Below are 17681 nucleotides of genomic sequence, written 5' to 3'. Positions count from 1 at the left end.
AGTCTCAGACATATGGCCCTGGGAGGAGACTCCGATGCTGCTAGAAGTCTCAGACAGACATGAGGCGCTGCAAGGAGTCTCCCCTCAGCTAGAAGCCCCAGGTATAAGGCCCTGCGGGGGGTCGATCCTGCTGCTAGAAGTCTCAGACAGACATAAAGGCCCTACAAAAAGTCGTCCTTTGCAGCTAGAAGTCTCAGACATACGGCCCTGGGAGGAGTCTCCGACGCTGCTAGAAGCCCCAGGTACAAGCCCCGGCGGGGCTCAGCCCTGCAGCCGGGACCAGGTGCCGCGCATCCTCCGCTCGGCATGCACCAGCTTCACTCTGACTCTTCGCGACGACTTTCTGATGCAATAGCCGGAGCCCCTCCCCCTGTCTCCCGGGACGCAGGCAGCAGCAGCAGCAGAAGGCTGGTGAAGGTCGCAGCCGCATCTCCATCCCCTGTCCTTGCCACACACCCTCCACAGAGCACAAGGTGGCATCCGCGTGCATGACGCAGGGGGCGCGGGTCCTGGACCCTGTGCGGGGTCTCGTTGTCTTCTTCTGCGGGGTCCTCATTTTGGAACCAGCTCACAGAAGAAGCTCGTGTGGCTGTGGCTGCGCGGCAGGTCACCCAGACGTCTCATCCTTCCCTCCCCGCGCGGAGGCGGCTCGGCGCCCTCTCCAAGGTAAGAACCCGTCCTCTCTCCCCTCACCTTCATGGGGTCGGCGTACCCGGACAGCGCCTCGTTGTACTCACTGGGCTGCTACTGAGGGCAGGGTGTGCAGACAAGAGCTGGAGGTCTGGGTGCACACACACCGAATACACATGCGTGTGTGTAAGGGCAAGGGCACACGCCACGGATGTGTGCAGTGGTATAGAACGTTTCCGTGTCTGTCTGCACTCAGGGAGCATGAGCATCCGTCTGCATCCGCTCACAAATAATTATCTGTAAGAACCGAAATATCATGTGTCTGAATTACATATCAACGCATGCAAATGTGGCACTTGCCTGCCGAAGGGCATTGTGGTGGACAAGCAGACACACGCACGCCTAAACATGCCCTCACACACTCACACTCACACATATAAACACACACACGGCCCTGGAGTTTGCATGGTTATTATCCCTCACTCCCAGACTCACTAACACAGCAGGCTGTCATTCTGCAATGGGCGCTGCCGAAAAAGATTCTATTTTTATTAATATTTGATGGTGGGTTGCTTATCATGCAAGCTGAATTACTTGCCTATTCCTAATGTAGAGTATGCCCGTTTATGTATGCTAAGTTCTGCGTATATAATAGGTGGTCAATATACGAAGGGTGTGTTCTTGATATGAATTTTGCGTTATGCAAAAGTATTGTGTCATGTACGCACACTGTGTTTTGCTGATACATTGTGTGTGTGTTCCGCGTGTGCATGTTTCCTGTGTGTGCACTCAGTGTTCTGTAGGTGTATTGTGTCCGATGTGTGATGTATTTTGTGGTGGATTGTGTGCTTAGTACGTAAGCTGTGTGTTGTGTGTCTCATGTGCACTTTGCATGTTAATTTTGTGTTGTCTATGGGTATCGTGTATCCTATATCTGTGGTATATGTTCTGTATGCGGAGTGTTTTACGCATGTGTATGTATGAAATGCATGTACTTGTGTGCTCTGTATGTGTATTGGGCACTATTTGTTTTGAATGTTCTGCATGTCCAGTGTGTGATCAGCGAGTTTAAATTGCGCTCTGCATGTAGACTATATGTTCAGTGTGCGGATTGTGTGCTCTGCATGCGTGTAATGTGTTCTGCTAGTACTGTATGTTCTTAATGTGCATTGTGTGTGTTTTCAGTGATGTTTGCTATGTCCCTTGAATCAGTATTTTATGTATTTTCTTAGTGTGCTCTGACTTTGTTCTTGCACTTGAGTGCCAGATGTGAGTGGGAGTTGTGCTGTGTTACTAATATTGTGCTTTGTCGTCGGTTGAGTGCTGCGTGCTGCCGGTGCATGTGTTTTGCGGGTACGTGGTGTGTTGTGTATATTCGTACCGGGAGGTACCGGAGGCAGGGTAAACAGGAGCACGTTGTATCGTCCATTATTTACGCGAAAGGCCTTTCTTTCTTTCATTCATTCACTGACGAGAGAACAAGGAACTGGAAAATTACCGCCCGTGACTCGCTTCCTCTCCCCCTCCGCGCGTCACGTTTCACTGATGCGTGGTAAGCAGCGAAATGAATACATTGTCCGACGTCACCTCCTTCGTGGGTGAAAGGAGGGGTGCGGCGAGGCAGCGCCTCGTGTTTGTTGTCATTCACTTTACATTTGGAGCATTGACTTCAGGGTGAACATTGTACAAGGGCTTATCACCTGATTTACATAATGTATTCATCCCAGCGAGCGTTTTCCATTCCCCGTATGTTGCCACTTCAGATAGTGGGGCCAAGTGTGTTCTTGTGGTGTCAGTATCCATTTCAGGTCTATTGTATGTCAAGATCACGAGGCATTGTGCGTCAAAACCAACATGATTCAACGCCATCTCCCACAACAATGGTTCATTTGGAAGGGTGATGTGTCTCTGTGAATCCACACAAATGACACACAGGTGCTGAAAGAGAGCAAAGCACAGAAAGGACGTAAGGGCCATGGGTGCCTCCAGTAACTCATCGTGGAAGATGTCATTCCACCATGAAGTGTAAAATGCCATTTCTTAAGACAGGATTGCAAAATCTGCTTGTTAACCTCAGTACAACATTTATTTATTTATTTCGAAGTTTTATATAGCGCTTAAAGACCCGGGGGTATCAGAGCGCTGTACAGCATAACATGACAAGGGCAATATAGTACAGTGGGTATCATCACGGAAACTGGGGACCAAGAAGAGCGAGGTCATTGGCCAGATGACTAGAGATGGCGGTTGAGGAGAAGTTCTTTGAGTTGTCTCTTGAAGATCGTTAAGGAGGGATTAGTCCTGATGTGGATAGGGAGAGAGTTCCAGATTTTTGGGGCATTCCCAGAGAAAGAGCAGGAGAGACATTTTGATACATCACCTCCTTCTTCTCCCAACAATCTCACCTCGCACCAAGCTTTAACCCCAACACCCCATACCTTGGCCTCATTCTTACCCTTTCACTCACTGACCTTCCGTTCAGTCTCTCTCTCTCTCACTTACTCTACCAAACATCATCCAACAAAGCCACTTCGTCCTGTTCCAACAACCAGGCACCCCTCCCTCCTTCCCCAGAGCTCTTCTCGTCCCCCAGTGGTGGATATGCAGCATTTGATTCTCCAACCCCCCAACTCCCGCTAACATATCCTACAACCTGTCCTATCATGGAATTTGCTACAGTCTAAAAACCACCACCGCTCACCAGCATTTTTGCAGGGTGGGTGTGTGGTTTCTTCAAAACTCCCCTTCTGACAGGGTAGTGCAAGGAGTCAGGAAGAGGTTGTCTTTGCCCTTTCTGACCCCTATATACCTTTCTCTAACTCCTACCCCTTCCTCTGTCCCTAACCAATACTTTGTCTTGGGCAGCTCCATTCTCAAATTCCCCTGGGGGAGACTGGCTTTGCCTGCCTCTTCCCCGGGATGGCACAAACAACAGGCAGTGCCCATGCTGTTTCACTTAACTCGGTGCCAGACAGCATTTGTTGATAGGGAGCTGAGAGTTGAAAGCTTTGCACATACCTTTTATTGAAAAGATGCTTCTCTCAAGGTTAAGTAGAATAAGGTTTATTTAACAGTTTACAATGCGCTCCTGCAAGGTTCATTCACAGACTTCTGTTCTCACCGACCAAGGTTCTAACTGTCTTTGTCAGTGGAATGTACCGCTGGAGAATGACAAGGGACAGGGGTTGAGGGTTACTGATGGAAGCATTAACTGAGGTGGTAAGAAGAACATATTATATTAATAAAGAATAACAATCCAACACTACTACGATAACTTGAAGTGCGAATCACCTCATGACGACTAATTGTAACACATCTCCTTCCCATCCCTATTAGAGATTTACACTTCACAAATTCCCTCTACACATTCTATACAGGAGCGTAACAGAGCACCCTGAAGCCCCCGCACTGCGGGGGGCGGCGGGGACCCAGAGTTTCTTGTTTTGGAGGGGGTCTCGCACCCTCTATGCCATGCATTTGCATTCCTTGCAGAAATGTGGCAATGGCATGGAATAAGAACTAGACAGAAGCTCAGGAAAGCCACTCTGCTTTCCCAAGCAGGTCCCAGCAGTGTAGCGGGGGCCCAACCATTCATGGGGCGCCCCATAGAGTGCAAAACCAAGAATATCTGTACCAACTAGGAGACACATTTTGCGTTACACCACTGATTCTATACAGTAAATAGGTTACAGTAGTGTCATTTATCAACGTAAAAAGTGGAATTTAGGAAATTACATAATCCTTGTGCCATTGAGGTACACACCTGGTCCTACGAGAGAGCATCTTTCTATCCATCTGCTCTAATCTGGACAAAGTGAATAAGTGGATGTCCCCTGTCCTTGATCGCATTGCTCCTTTAAAAACAATATCTCAATGGAGATCAAAACCCACCTCTGCCTGGTTCTCGGCTACCTTAAAAGAAGAAAGGTCACACTGTAAGCACCTCAAACAGAGGGGGGAAACAACATACGACCGGAAGTGAAATCTATATGCAAGAAAGCACTAAATAACTTCCATAGATCTGTGTGCAAGGCACATAAAGAGATTATTTCGTCTTCTATTGCCTGAACCGCTAATAAACCCCATGAACTCTGTAGGGTTGTGAACTCCTTTTTGTCTCCGATGGCTTTACAAAATAACTCAACTCCATCGGTCAATATGTGCGAGGAGCTTTCTGACTTATTTTTTTAATAAAATCCAAGTGATCTATGATCTATGATAAGTTCCCCCACAGGCGCCCTCCAACCCTAACTTGGATATGAGCCCTTCCTTGGCCCATTGTTGACAAATTTGAGCCTATTTCTCTGGAGGATTCTTCTATTTTACTGGCCAACTACAAGTCTGGATCACCAGTTGGCCCATGTTCCCAGGACATCCTTAAACGTACTGCTCTGTTGGTCAATCCTATCCTCGATAAATTGATGAACGCCTCTTTGGAGCCTGCAATAGTGCTGCAGAGCTGGAAACATGCCCTACTATTACCATTACAGAAGAAAGCTAATGCGGACCCCAAGGTGCATAGCAACTTAGACCAATTTCTCTTTTGGCTGCTGTAGCCAAAATGTTGGTGAAGTTGGTCAATCAATCACTCTAGTATTTTCTTGGAGAAGAACAACCTGCTACATGAAAGGCAGTCCGGCTTTCATGCAGGCAGTTTTGTCTGAACTGGGGTGGCAGAGTGGGCTAAAGAACGGTGATGGATTAAACCCAGATCTGTTGACTGGGTGTGAGTGTTTGATTCGTTCAGATGCTCCGTCCATCACCACCCCCTTTTGTACCGTTTCGTGCAGGCTATAGCACTGAGTCTGCCCTCTTGGAGGTCACTGAATTCATTAAGGACAATCTTTTTTAAAAAAAGTTTTATTTATAATTTTCACAACGAAAATACAATATAAGACTGTAATGCTCAAGACGAATAATACAGTTGTGGTCCATGTGCATACATAGGAACTAACGCATAATACAACATTGTCTGTCCTGATCAAATTAGTAGACCACTTGCCATCTTATCATCTTAGCATAAACGATAATTGTGCTTTATGGTAGGAGTGTCTATACACTTCATCCTGCTACATTCCTAGCTGGGGAGTCTTGTTCAGTCTTAGCTCACTGATGTTTGTGCTAGCAGGTAGGATCGGAAGGGCTGCCACTTATCAAGTGGTCTGGAAACTGGGGGTTGCAGCTGAGCACATACATCGCTATTAGTGTTGCAGTATGACATGCTGAACATTCAGCCTTTTAACGTTGGTGATTGTTTAGTCCCCCTATGTAATGCGACTTCTCTCTTGGTCAACAATAATGCTAGTGCACAAAAGCGCAGAGAAGACTTGGGAAGGTCGCGTACATGTCCCAGCAATGTCTGCAGGGGTGTGAGAGAAATGGTCAGGTCAGTCTCGCGGGATAATGCGGCAAAAACCCCGTCCAAAATTGGGCCACCCTATCACAAGTCAATGCCATATGTGCTTAGTCTGCCATCGGTGAGCCGCATCGAGGACATGTGTGTGGGCGTGCAGGGTCCATTCGGTGTACCCTGGCGAGGTGATGTATGCCCGCCATAAGACCTTAAAATGTAATGTTTTGTGTTTATGGTTAAAGGAGACTTTGCGTGTTTGTTCACAACAAAACCGCCACTGAATATCCGTGAGAGGTTGACCCAGACCCTGTTACCATGCCAATCGTATCCCAGCGTCCCTATTTGGAAGCATTGCAATGGCGGCACTGTACATCCTTGTCATCAGATGTTTCCCGCCACTGTCCTTATTAAGTAGAGTCAATGGGGGAAAATCAGGTGGTTCTAATGGGTAGCTAGGGATCCGTGATCTTAGTGCCCCCTGCAGCCTGCATGGTTTAAACTGATCCATAAACGTGGCCTCCAGAAAACGGACACCCTCAACACGACAAAATACATGCCCACTGGGAAATACTTCCCCAAATGTAGTCAGATTGAATTTAGACAAGCTATGCTGCACCGTTGCCTCCTGGGTGATGGTCCCCTAGAGGTTCCGTGCTAAGGAAAGTGCCGGAGAATAGAGGAGTTGTTCCCCGGTTGCCCTGATAAGTTGTTTCCAGGCCCAGCTGGTCGTGGACAATGTCTGAAGGTCCTGTGGATCACGGGCCAGGCCAATCGCTAGAAGTGCCAACAGGGGGTGGGATGAGAGAGATCGGCCTCTGGTCGCAAATAAGGGACCCGAGAGTCAAAATGGAACCAGTGCCTCGAAATCCTGCACTGTGAGACCAAATAATAAATACTAAAATTCGGGATTCCAAACCCGCTCAGCTCGTATGGCAATGTCAGGGTATCCCAGCTAACCCTGGGTTGTCTGCCACCCCACACCAGTCATATTAAATGGGAACCGAGTGTGGTAAAAAGGCCCTTATGCAAAGGAATTGGTATGTTCTGAAAGAGATATAAGAACTGTGGTAAAACAACCATTTTAATCAGGGCCATTCTTCGCGCCATAGCTAGAGGTAATTTCAACCAGCGTTCGATCTTGTCGCTCAATTTCTCTATTGCTGGGCCGTAATTGAGTTGGAGAATTTGCGCTGGTCCTTGTGAATATGAATGCCTAAATATGTAACTGATTTGTCACACCATTTTAATGGGAACTCTGTGTTCCGCATTAAGGACAATCTTGATCAAGAGGCGGCAGCTATGATTGTCCATCTGGATCTGTCAGCGGCCTTCGACGTGGTTATGGGGCATTGGTGTCCATGGGCTGGCTTGGCTCGAATCCTATCTGGAAGAGAGTTCTCAAATGGTTTTTCTCCCCCTTCACGCCTTCCACCAAACTACTTGACTGTGGGGTCCTTCAGAGCTCTGCTCTTAGCCCAACTCTTTTTAATGTCTACGTGGTCTACCTGGCTAATTTATTTGAAGCTTGGGGTGTGAGAGTGATCTCGTATGCTGACAACAACACTATGGTTACAATTCAGTGGGAGTGGTAATCTACTAATACCAGCATGAATATGTCCAGCCATCTGATTGCCTAAAAGTTTGAATAATATCTTAAGTCTAGCTTCTCCCAGGGCTTGCTAGGAACATTCACAGGTGACAACAGAGCTTTTCTAATGGTCTTACAGCCAGATTCATGAAGCCAAAATCGGCTCGCAAAGCGCCAGATTCTGAGAATCTGGCCCTTTGCGAGCGCTATTTTTAAATCTAGAAATCGCTAGATTGCGAATAATTGCATTTAAGCAATCTCAATTTGAGATTCCTTAAATGCAATTCATGTACTATTTTAAAATTGCGAATTCACAATCTGGGGCCGCTATTTACCGCGAAGTCTGACTACGTGGTAAATAGCGAAAACTTATAAAAATGCACTTTAGTGCATTTTTCTAAGTTGTATGTTACACACAAAAGGACATGTGTGTGCGCAACACCAGTGTACATTACCATTTCAGGGGTGCTACAGGGTGTCCTTTGGACACCCTGGCACCCTTGAAATCGCTTCCTTATTTGCGAATCGCTAATTGCTAATCGCAAATAAGGAATGACTCCCCATTCATTCCTATGGGCCTTCCATAGGAATGAATGGGAAAGCCATTCCTTATTTGCGATTAGCAATTAGCGAATCGCAAATAAGGAAGCAGTAGAAATCGCAAAAAATATTGCGATTTCTACATGCATCCCGTTTTGCGAGTCTTTAATAGCGATTCCTTAATATTCGCTATTAAGGACTCGCAAAACAGGGCTTTGATGAATCTGGGGGCTGGTTTTGTCACTTAAGGCACAACTCAAATAGTCCCTCACCTTACCTTCTAATAAGGAATCCATTCTGGGGAAACAGTAATTAACCCTTGCTTTATTTTTAGTGATATTTCTACCTGGATGTCCCTCATCAGCAAGATTGGCTACTCTATCCCCAAAAATCTTTAGGGAGAACTAGCTTGTCTCTTCTCCTTACCAGTCTGCCAACAATATTCAATTTTTGTTTTATTCCCCAGTAACTTTAGAAGTCATTTGGTAAATTGCATTGTTTAGCTCGCCAACCATTAACTATTTTCTCTTTCACAAGGGTTAAAGTGTCATCCCTATTCATGCTTTCTTCCTATTCCTTTTTTGTTAATCACTGTGTTAACGACATCTGTCTTCACTTAAGGGCATCATAGAAAGGCAATCTGCTGCTAAGTTCTTGTTACCCATAGAATATTTCATTTTACATTTGTGTCCCTCAAGACCAAGAACCCATCTGGCAATGCATGGGGTGGTGCATTCTATTGCTTTGTATGATAAGATGAATGTAAGTGGTTTATCATCTATGCTTAATGTGAATAGTAAACCTGAAAATAAGAATTTAAAATGGAATATGGCACGATAGCTAGCTAGGGCCTCCCCCTCAACAGTAGAGTAGTTGTGTTCTGAATCCTTCAGGGCACAGGATGCAAAAGCAACTAATATTACCTTGTTATCCATGATCTGCGTGAGAGTGGCTTCTGTCCCTCTAGTACTAGCGTCTGTGGTCAAAGTTGTTTTACGTTTGAAGTTCCCTAATGTAGGTGCTACAGCAATAGTGTGATTTCTCTACAGGTTCTCTGATATTCTCATCCAAATCAAAATTATGCCTTTTTTTTAGGAAATCCCTCATGGGAGGCATCTGGTTTGCAAAACTTTTTATGAATTTGGACATATATTTGACTAGTTCGAGGAATTATTTAAGTTCTTTGTTGGACGTTAGTGTGGGGGCCTCTCTAACTGCTTCCACCAGAACAAATTTGGGGTTTTCACCATCTTTGGATATTGTGTGGCCCAGGTAATCAACAGACCCCAAACCAATTTGGCAGTTGTCCAATGTGATGGTCAACCCAGCTTTTTTTAAGGACGAGAATACCTTCCTGAGAGTTTCATTGTGTTCCTTTTCTGAATCCCCATATAGTAGAATATAACGCTGGAAGCATAGAACTTTACTTAAGCTATTCAAGACCTGCTACATGATTCTTTCTAATTCTGCAGCAGCAGACACTAACCTACAAGGCATTCTACAATACCTGAACTCACCAGATTGGGTGATAAAGATGTATCTGACCTAAAATCAGGATGAAGCTCCACTTAATGGTACACTGGTGTCACACCAAAATAATTAGCATCTCCAATTAGGCCTAGCGTTTCCTTAATCCCAGGAAGGGGAAACCAGTCAACCCAAATATTATCTTTCAGATCCCTCAAGTCCACACAGAGATGGATCCCATTACCAGCTGTTTTATTGACCACTACTATTACGCCGAGCCATTCAGAACTTTCAATGGGCTCAATGACCCCTTGTGCCTCCAGTTTCTAGATTTCTACCCTTAAATGCTCTTTCATGAGATGTGAGATTTATCTGATTTTGTGTACTATAGGTACCGCTTTATCGTTTAATTTAATTTTGTGCTGGAATTCCTGTAAGAGACCCAATGTGTTTGCAAAAGGGTTTGGGAATTCTTTATATGCTTCTTGACCTGTGATCGACTCTCACAAAGAAGAAGTTGCTCAAAATTGTTTGGCTATAACATCATCACCAATTCTTTTTGGTGTCTCCACCTTAACAAGTTTGATCCCTGTTCTGCAATGTATACTTTTCCAATAGTGGAGCAATTTTTTAAAGAAATACACATGGTCACCATATCTGCTAGTGGTATAGGGTCCTTGTTATAAACCCCCCGGTTTAACATCAGCTTCCTGCAGATCATACCCTTTACTTGCAAATTTTTCAAAAACACACTCTTATCTATAAGGGTATAGGGAGAGCAACAATCTGCATATACCTTAACTTTCACACCATCCAGAGTTATATCACATGTAAGGTATATAGTAAACAAACCATTTTGAGGTAGATCAATTTGCAAGATGTATTACTCTTTGTTTTCCTCAAAACTTACTATGGTATGTACTTATTTAGTGTCTGAATGTTTACATACTCTTGCATAAAGCTCTCTCTTATTGCAATTTCTGCATACACTCATACGGGCAGGACATAATGGGATTATTTGCCAAATGGTTACTATTACCACAGCGAAAGCATTTAGACTTAGAGCTTTCAGGGTTTGTTAAGGATTTACTTCTAGATCATGTCTCTAGTGCTGTTTTATGTACTTCCATGACCTTCACTGTTTCTTCTTTTTCTTGAAGTTCTTGAACTTCCTGTACTTCTTCTCCTGATATGGGATGTTTCAATACCTTGATTCATTCAGCTGTATGTTCTATACTTCTGGCAATTTCTATGGCTTCCCTGAGATCAAGATTGTGAGTGAGCAACTACTTTTGTATTCCTAAATTGTTAGTGCATCTGACAAGTTGATCTCTGATTAGAGAGTCACACAATGTCCCAAAATTCACAGGTGTTAGAAAGACCTCTAAACGCTGCAATAGGTTACTTTTTCATTCATCTCTTGAGCTCTGCTAAAGAATGTGTGTTGCTCTAAGACTACATTGATCTTTTGCCCAAAGGGTTCTTCTAAGCGGTATACATTGGCTTGTGTCTCCCTTTCTTCATTATCTATTATAGCCTTATAACCTGCCGAAGCAGGCTATACCGGCCATTAAAGGCCTGCTTCAGTGTTAACAAGGGAGTGGGACTTTAATGCATGTGAAGCCCAGCTACGGTGGGCTATAAGGCTCTTAGAACATTCCGCACTATAGGGCAGAATGTTGTAGCAAATAAAACAAAGGCCTCACAGAGCCTGAGGGGAGAGAAATTCCCTTTGGCTCCGTGAGGCCTTTGTTGACAGCAACAACTGTGAACAACAATATAGGAATGTTGGAGCTCTGGGCTCCTCCTGGCCATTAGAAGCTAGGAGGACTCCATTGTTTTCAATTGAACTCCCAACATTCCAATGTTCTAATACTGGATCAATTACATTTTCAAAAACGTTCCTGTCTTGAATCCCAACTGTTATCAAATATGATTCGAAAAGTATCACCCACTCCTTCCATGGTAAACTGTGATCCCTATATCATTTAAAATGGTGGCTGGGTCCTGCTTGTGGTTACTGTCTTTCATGTACTAAATTACTTTCTTATAACTTTTATATAGGTACGAAACAGTTCTCTCCAGTGCCTGCTGCTATGCTTTACACGTATACTGTGTTGAATTGTATAACAATCCAATCATGCTGGGCTGGACTGTTATAGGGTTGGGGATCGAGTAAGAGACACATTTTCATGTGCCTTTGTTTATAATATTGTTGAGCAGTCCTCTTTCAATGTTCAATAATATTGAGCCTTGGTAGAGCAGAACGAAAGGGTGTGGCCTTCTCAGTACTTCCCCAAGAGGAAATGACACATTTTGGGGTGGGTGGTTCCTAGAGTCGAGGCTAGATGTGTCAGTATTTCTTCCATCCAGCTTTTCCAGTACATTGATGGGGAATGAGAGCCACTCTTACAATTAACAAGGTACGTCAGAGGGGAGGGATAGATGTGTCTGCCCTGTCGAGGCAGCAAGTAAGTGCGGTCAGACAGTTGCTGTGGAGGGTGGGGTTGCGGGCGCTTGAAATCCACAAGCAGGTGCTTTTCCACTATGTATAGTGTTAGAAATTAGGTTTCTTGTTGAGTGGGGTTTGAGCCCTGGTCAAGCAGCAACCCCAATCCTAGTCAAGGTAAAGCACAAGTAAACACCAAATTAACCTGTGCTTACCCTCTGATAGCACTGATGGCACTGATCAGTCAGGCTTATCTTGAAGGCAATGTGTAAAGTATTTGTGCAACACTTCAAACAGTGACACAGTGAAAACACTACACAAAAATAATCCCACAGCATGTTAGAAAAATTGATATTGATTTAATAAATAAGACAAGACCAAAACAAGAAAAATCCAATTAGTAGAATTGGTGATATTGAATTTTAAAGTTTTAAGTTGAAAAAGCGCCAAAAAGCACTAACAAGTGATATCTGGTCTCACCGGACCAAGAAAAAGTCACAAGTTCAGGCGGACCACAATGGAGTGCCGGCTGGCTATAGGGACCCTGTTAGGCCAGCTGAACAAAGTACCTTAAATCCTGGTTGCGGAATGTTGCGCGGCTCCTCGACGAAAAAAGCTCCGCGCAGCCGAGGCTATGCATTGGTTCCGAGATGCGGTTGGCTGCAGTCCTTTTGTGTCATCGTCATTGAGGATCCCATCAACGAGGCTTGTGGTGCAAAGTCCTGGCTTCGGGGATGCGGCATGCAGCTGGGGATGCGTTTGAAGAGCTGCAAGGCTGCGTCACAGAGTCCAATGTCATCGCCAAGACTGCTGTCGATGAGAGATGCAAGGACCTGTGCAAGAGATGCACCGCATATTCAGCGATGCATCAGTTCCGAGGACTACAAGGGTGATGCGAACCTTCTGCAAGAAGTCCAATCCACGCAGCAGCTGTGATGCGGCGGTTCTGCTTGAGGATGCGCTGCAGCCAAGGAGATGCGTTGGTTCGGCTCAGGGATGCACCACTAAGAAGTGAAGATGCATTGGTTCTCCTGGTAAGCACATTAAGCCCACTTCCAAAGGTCCAGGACTGGACTGGCACCAGTTGGCAGGGTGGTCTCACAGATGGCAGATCCAAGGTTGTTGGAAGCCTATTATGTGCCTGAGGCTTCAGATCAGGAGGCCAGCCAACTGGCCCTTGGAGTCACTCTGGGTTTTGTGTTCAAGTAAGGCAGGTTCAGCCCTTCTTACTTAGGTAAGAGGGAGGCCGGCACAGCAAAGCAGGAGCTCAGCTGAGTAGCAGTCCAGTGGAGTGACTGTCCTCTCAAAAGCGAAGCATCCGTTCTTCCAGGCAAAGTATCTATAGGTCCAGAAGTGTACTGAAGTGGTGGTGTCTGAAGTCCATTACTTATACCCAGTGGTGCTTTTGAAGTGGAGGAGACTTACCTTTGTAGTGCACATATGTCAATTCTTACTGCCCTGGCTCCAGACTCATTACAGGGGGGGTGGGGTATGCAGCCCGTTGTGTGTGGACAGGACACAGCCTATTCAAGTGTAAGTGAGGCTGTGCCCAGGACCTCCCTCCCATCTTGCCAGAAATGGTCCATTGAGACACATCTAAGATATCATTGTGTATGGCTGTCTAGGAGAAATAAACAATGCCCAACTGCCAACTACACCCAGTCATATGATCAGAGACAGGCTACAGGCACCAAATGGCTAAAGCAAGAAAAGGCCAACTTTCTAAAAGTGGCATATTCAGAATCGTAATTTAAAATCTGACTTCACTATAAGTTAGGATTTTAAATTACGATTCTAGAGACACCAAACTTAAATCAGTTAAATCTTCTAATTTGGAAATTAGACATGTAAAATGTAAAAAAATAATCCCAATGTTAATCTATGGGAGATAAAGGCCATGCAGTAGTGAAAAATGAATTGAATAGTGTTTCACTGCCAGGACATGTAACGCTTAAAGGTCCATGTCCTGCTTTTTAAACACATTGCACCCTGCCCTCTGGGCTGTCCAGGGTGTACTCTAGCAGTGACTTATATGTATTAAAAAGGAGAGTTTGGGCCTGTCAAGATATGTGTTATTACTCCTTTTTCATTTCAAGCAATTGATTCATGTTATATAATGAACCACTATACTCATATGTTTGGTTATTGTTAAATTGGAAGGTTTTGTATAAATAATATGATGAATCTATGATGAAAACACTAAGAATTAAAACTGTTTGAATATAGCACATCCGTATAGTAACTTTGATAGAAATATTTTGAAGACATTATTGTCCTTAGCAGTGCTCTACGCAGGCCGTGGTTTTCCACGACCTCTTCCTGGTTCAAGAGCTTTATCTTGCCAGGTCTGCATGGCAGTTTAAATCTGCACACACAGGCGCTGCAATGGCAGGCCTGAGACATGTTTAAAGGGCTACTTAAGTGGGTGGCAATTTTTTCATGTGCATTTGTGTATCTGCTCAATCAGATCTAGTGTGCTCTCTCATCACATGTCTGTGTGTCCAGGCATACACAGGAGCTCTGCGCAATCTTCTCACTTAGCACTCACTTTTGTCTTTTCATCTTGCACCTGTTTATGTCCTTGTGCATCCAGGGGCTTTGTCCTGCATTCATATGGGTCCTGTTCTGTCTTATCATGTCTGCACCGCACATCTCCTTCCAGCATCGCCATAAGTGTGTCCTTGCATACCCAAAAGCTCTGTTATCTCTCTGCCATACACCTTTGTGTGTCCCTGTACAAAAAGTGTTTGTCACCTCTCACTGTGTAGCTATGTGTTAGCCCACAGAGGGATTTTGTCCTGTCTGTCTCATGCCCACATGTTGCTCTGAACATGTATGTTCCATTCTTAGGTTTCGCCTGCACAGCGCTTGTGCTGTGCTTGTGAAATCTCTTGTATTTAAAATCTCTTGAAAGGGGACTTTTATCAGTCCCCATTGCCCAATTGCTATGTTTATTTGCTTTTGTTTGTAACTTTTTAGTTGTTGTTAACTACCCCTGGCTGCACGCATTTACAATATGTCTACTAAGCTGTTAGCACTGTTTAAGCCCCATTTACTGTCAAAATAAGATCTCTTCCCATGGAAAAGGCAGACAGCTTCTAACAGTATGGTGGCATGCTTGCTTTTTATTACTTAGTTGTTTAAGGCAGATGCTATAGCCTTAGAATGTTTGTGGTATTTCCTATTCATGACTTAGTGCCTTTCTTTGCACTTTGTAGGCATTATTGGAATGATTTTTAATCAACTTAATCTAGTTGATCATTATATCAAATTCTGAATGTTCTCATAAACATTGCACATTAAAAATACAGTTAATATACAAGAGCTATGCTATATTTTAATACTAAACAGACAGCCATAAGTGCAATTGTCTTGCAGACAACAGGGTCATGTTTTGAATAGTAGAGCAGATGCAGTGACAGCGGGCCCAAAAGTTGTCAGAACTCCTCTAAACACCTAATATTGCTATATGTTACTACTAATCAGGCAGTCACAATTGTAGTTACCTTGCAGTTGAAAGGGGCTTGATTTAAATGGAGCAGCAGGTGCAGTGGCACTGGGGCCAAATGCTGTCAAAACTCCAATAAACACCAAATATTGCTATATTTTACTACTAAACAAGCCATCACAAGTGCAGTTATCTTGCAGGCAACATGGTCATTATTTGAATGGTGCCTCGGATGCGGTGGCACTGGGTCCAAAAGTTGTCAGAACTCCTCTAACCACATAATATTGCTATATTTAACTACTAAACAGGCACTCACAATTGCAGTCGCAGTGCAGCAGGTTCAGTGGCACTGGGGCAAAAATCTCTCAGGAGCCCACTAAACCCAGACTATTGCTACATTTTACTACTAAACAAGGCAGTCACAAGTGCATTTATCTAACATGCAATAGGGTCATTATTTGATTGGTGCAGCATTAGAACTGAGACCAAACGCTCGAGGCACCCCACTAAACACCTAATATTGCTATATTTTCTTCCTAAACAGGCAACTACAAGTGCAGTTACCTTGCAGACAACAGGATCATGATTTGAATGGCTCAGCAGGTGCAGTAGCACAGGGCCCAAAAGTTGTCAGAATTCCTCTAAACACCCAATATTGCTATATTTGACTACTAAACAGGCAGTCACAATTACAGTCACCTTGTAGTCAAAAGGGGCATGATTTGAATAATGCCGGAGGTGCTGTGGCACCGGGGCTAAAAGCTCTAGGGACCCCACTAAAACCACATTATTGCTAAACTTTAATACTAAACAGGCTGTCACAAATGCAGTTATCTAGCAAGCACTAGGGCTACTATTTTAATGGTGCTGCCGGTGCAGTGACACCGGGGCCCAAAGCTCTAGGATCCTCTCTGAACACCAAATATTGCAATATTTTGCTACTAAACAGGTAGTCACAAGAGCAATTACCTTGCAGCGACAGGGTCATGATTTGAATGTTGCAGCAGGTGCAGTGGCACCTAACCCAAATGTTCTCAGAACTCCTCTAAACACATCATAGTGCTATTAGATTCATTCTATTATTTCCCTCTTTCATTTCATTTTTCAAAATTTTGCTATTACTTACTCGCACTATACCACTAGTAACAACACAATATATTGCCTTTTTGTACATAAACAAGTCATAACAGTTTATCACACTTTCTGTAACTTATATTGCACAACTACGCAGCAAGCTACAACTTACAACCAAAAACAGTTTATTATTAATCAAATAAGCGAAACCTAATGCATTTACCAATGGTTGCTTTTTTTGTCTGGTTGTGTCACCGTTCACTCATACGGGTCTTGGCAGCGAGGGACCTTACTTATTTGTTTAATAAGATCTTGAATTTCTCTATATCCCTTGGAATGGAGGTCATGTTTATCTGTATGTTTGTTTCTTGCACACAGGGCGCAGAGTTTGCCTTTCTCATAGTGTGTACCCCTGCACATAGTGCCCAATGCCCAGTCTCAGTCAGCCTTGCTCGTTTGTCCCTGCACACAGTGGGGTGTATACCAATTCTGGTCTGTGTAAGGAGGGTGGGGCACTCACAGTGGAGAGATACAACAACAGCCTTACTTGTTTTGCTGCAAGACCGCTATATGAAGCAAACACAAGGAGAAGATGGACGTAGTGCTGAAACTTTTCAGACTCACCTCCAGTCACAGATCTGGGTTGAATCCATCATCGTTCTTTAGATCACTGTGCCACCCCAGTTCAGACACAGCTATATGCAAATCAGTTTTGTGCCTGTACCTCATTGGAACAGTCCAGCCCAAACTGCCAAGCCATGTCTTTCCTGGACCGGAAACAAGCATCCTGGGACCGGTGTAGAGCTAATAGCCCTCTTCAGCCAGGCTAGCTTTAATCCAGTTGTAAAGTGAGCAAGGGACCCACAACTGGGTATACCCTGCTAACTTGGGGCTAAAAAAGCAAACACAAGGAGGTGATGGACGGAGTGCTGAAACTTTTCAGACACTCACCCCCAGTCACAGATTCGGGTTGAATCCATCATCGTTCTTTAGCTCACTTCGCCACCCCAGTTCAGACACAGCTATATGCAAATCAGTCTTGACCCTGTGCCTCATGGGAAAAAGTCCTGCCCGAACTGCCAAGCCATGTCTTCCCCGGACCTGAAACAAGCATCCTCGGACCAGTTTCGGG

At 44.4% G+C, this 17681-nt stretch overlaps 1 protein-coding gene across 1 annotated transcript in view; it reads left to right on the top strand.

The window, feature by feature from the left end:
* Positions 1 to 386: 386 nt before the first annotated feature.
* SLC38A1 (solute carrier family 38 member 1) overlaps positions 387 to 17681 on the top strand; it is a 437324-nt gene continuing 420029 nt past the window's right edge. The window contains exon 1 of the mRNA XM_078675755.1: positions 387 to 666. The gene's annotated coding sequence lies outside the window, so the exon portion shown is untranslated. The remainder of the gene's footprint in view (positions 667 to 17681) is intronic.

The sequence above is a fragment of the Lissotriton helveticus genome, chromosome 1_1, assembly GCF_964261635.1.
Source record: "Lissotriton helveticus chromosome 1_1, aLisHel1.1, whole genome shotgun sequence".
Classification (NCBI taxonomy): Eukaryota; Metazoa; Chordata; class Amphibia; order Caudata; family Salamandridae; genus Lissotriton; species Lissotriton helveticus.
Note: the sequence above shows the minus strand (reverse complement) of the source record. Positions and strands in the feature narration are given on the sequence as shown.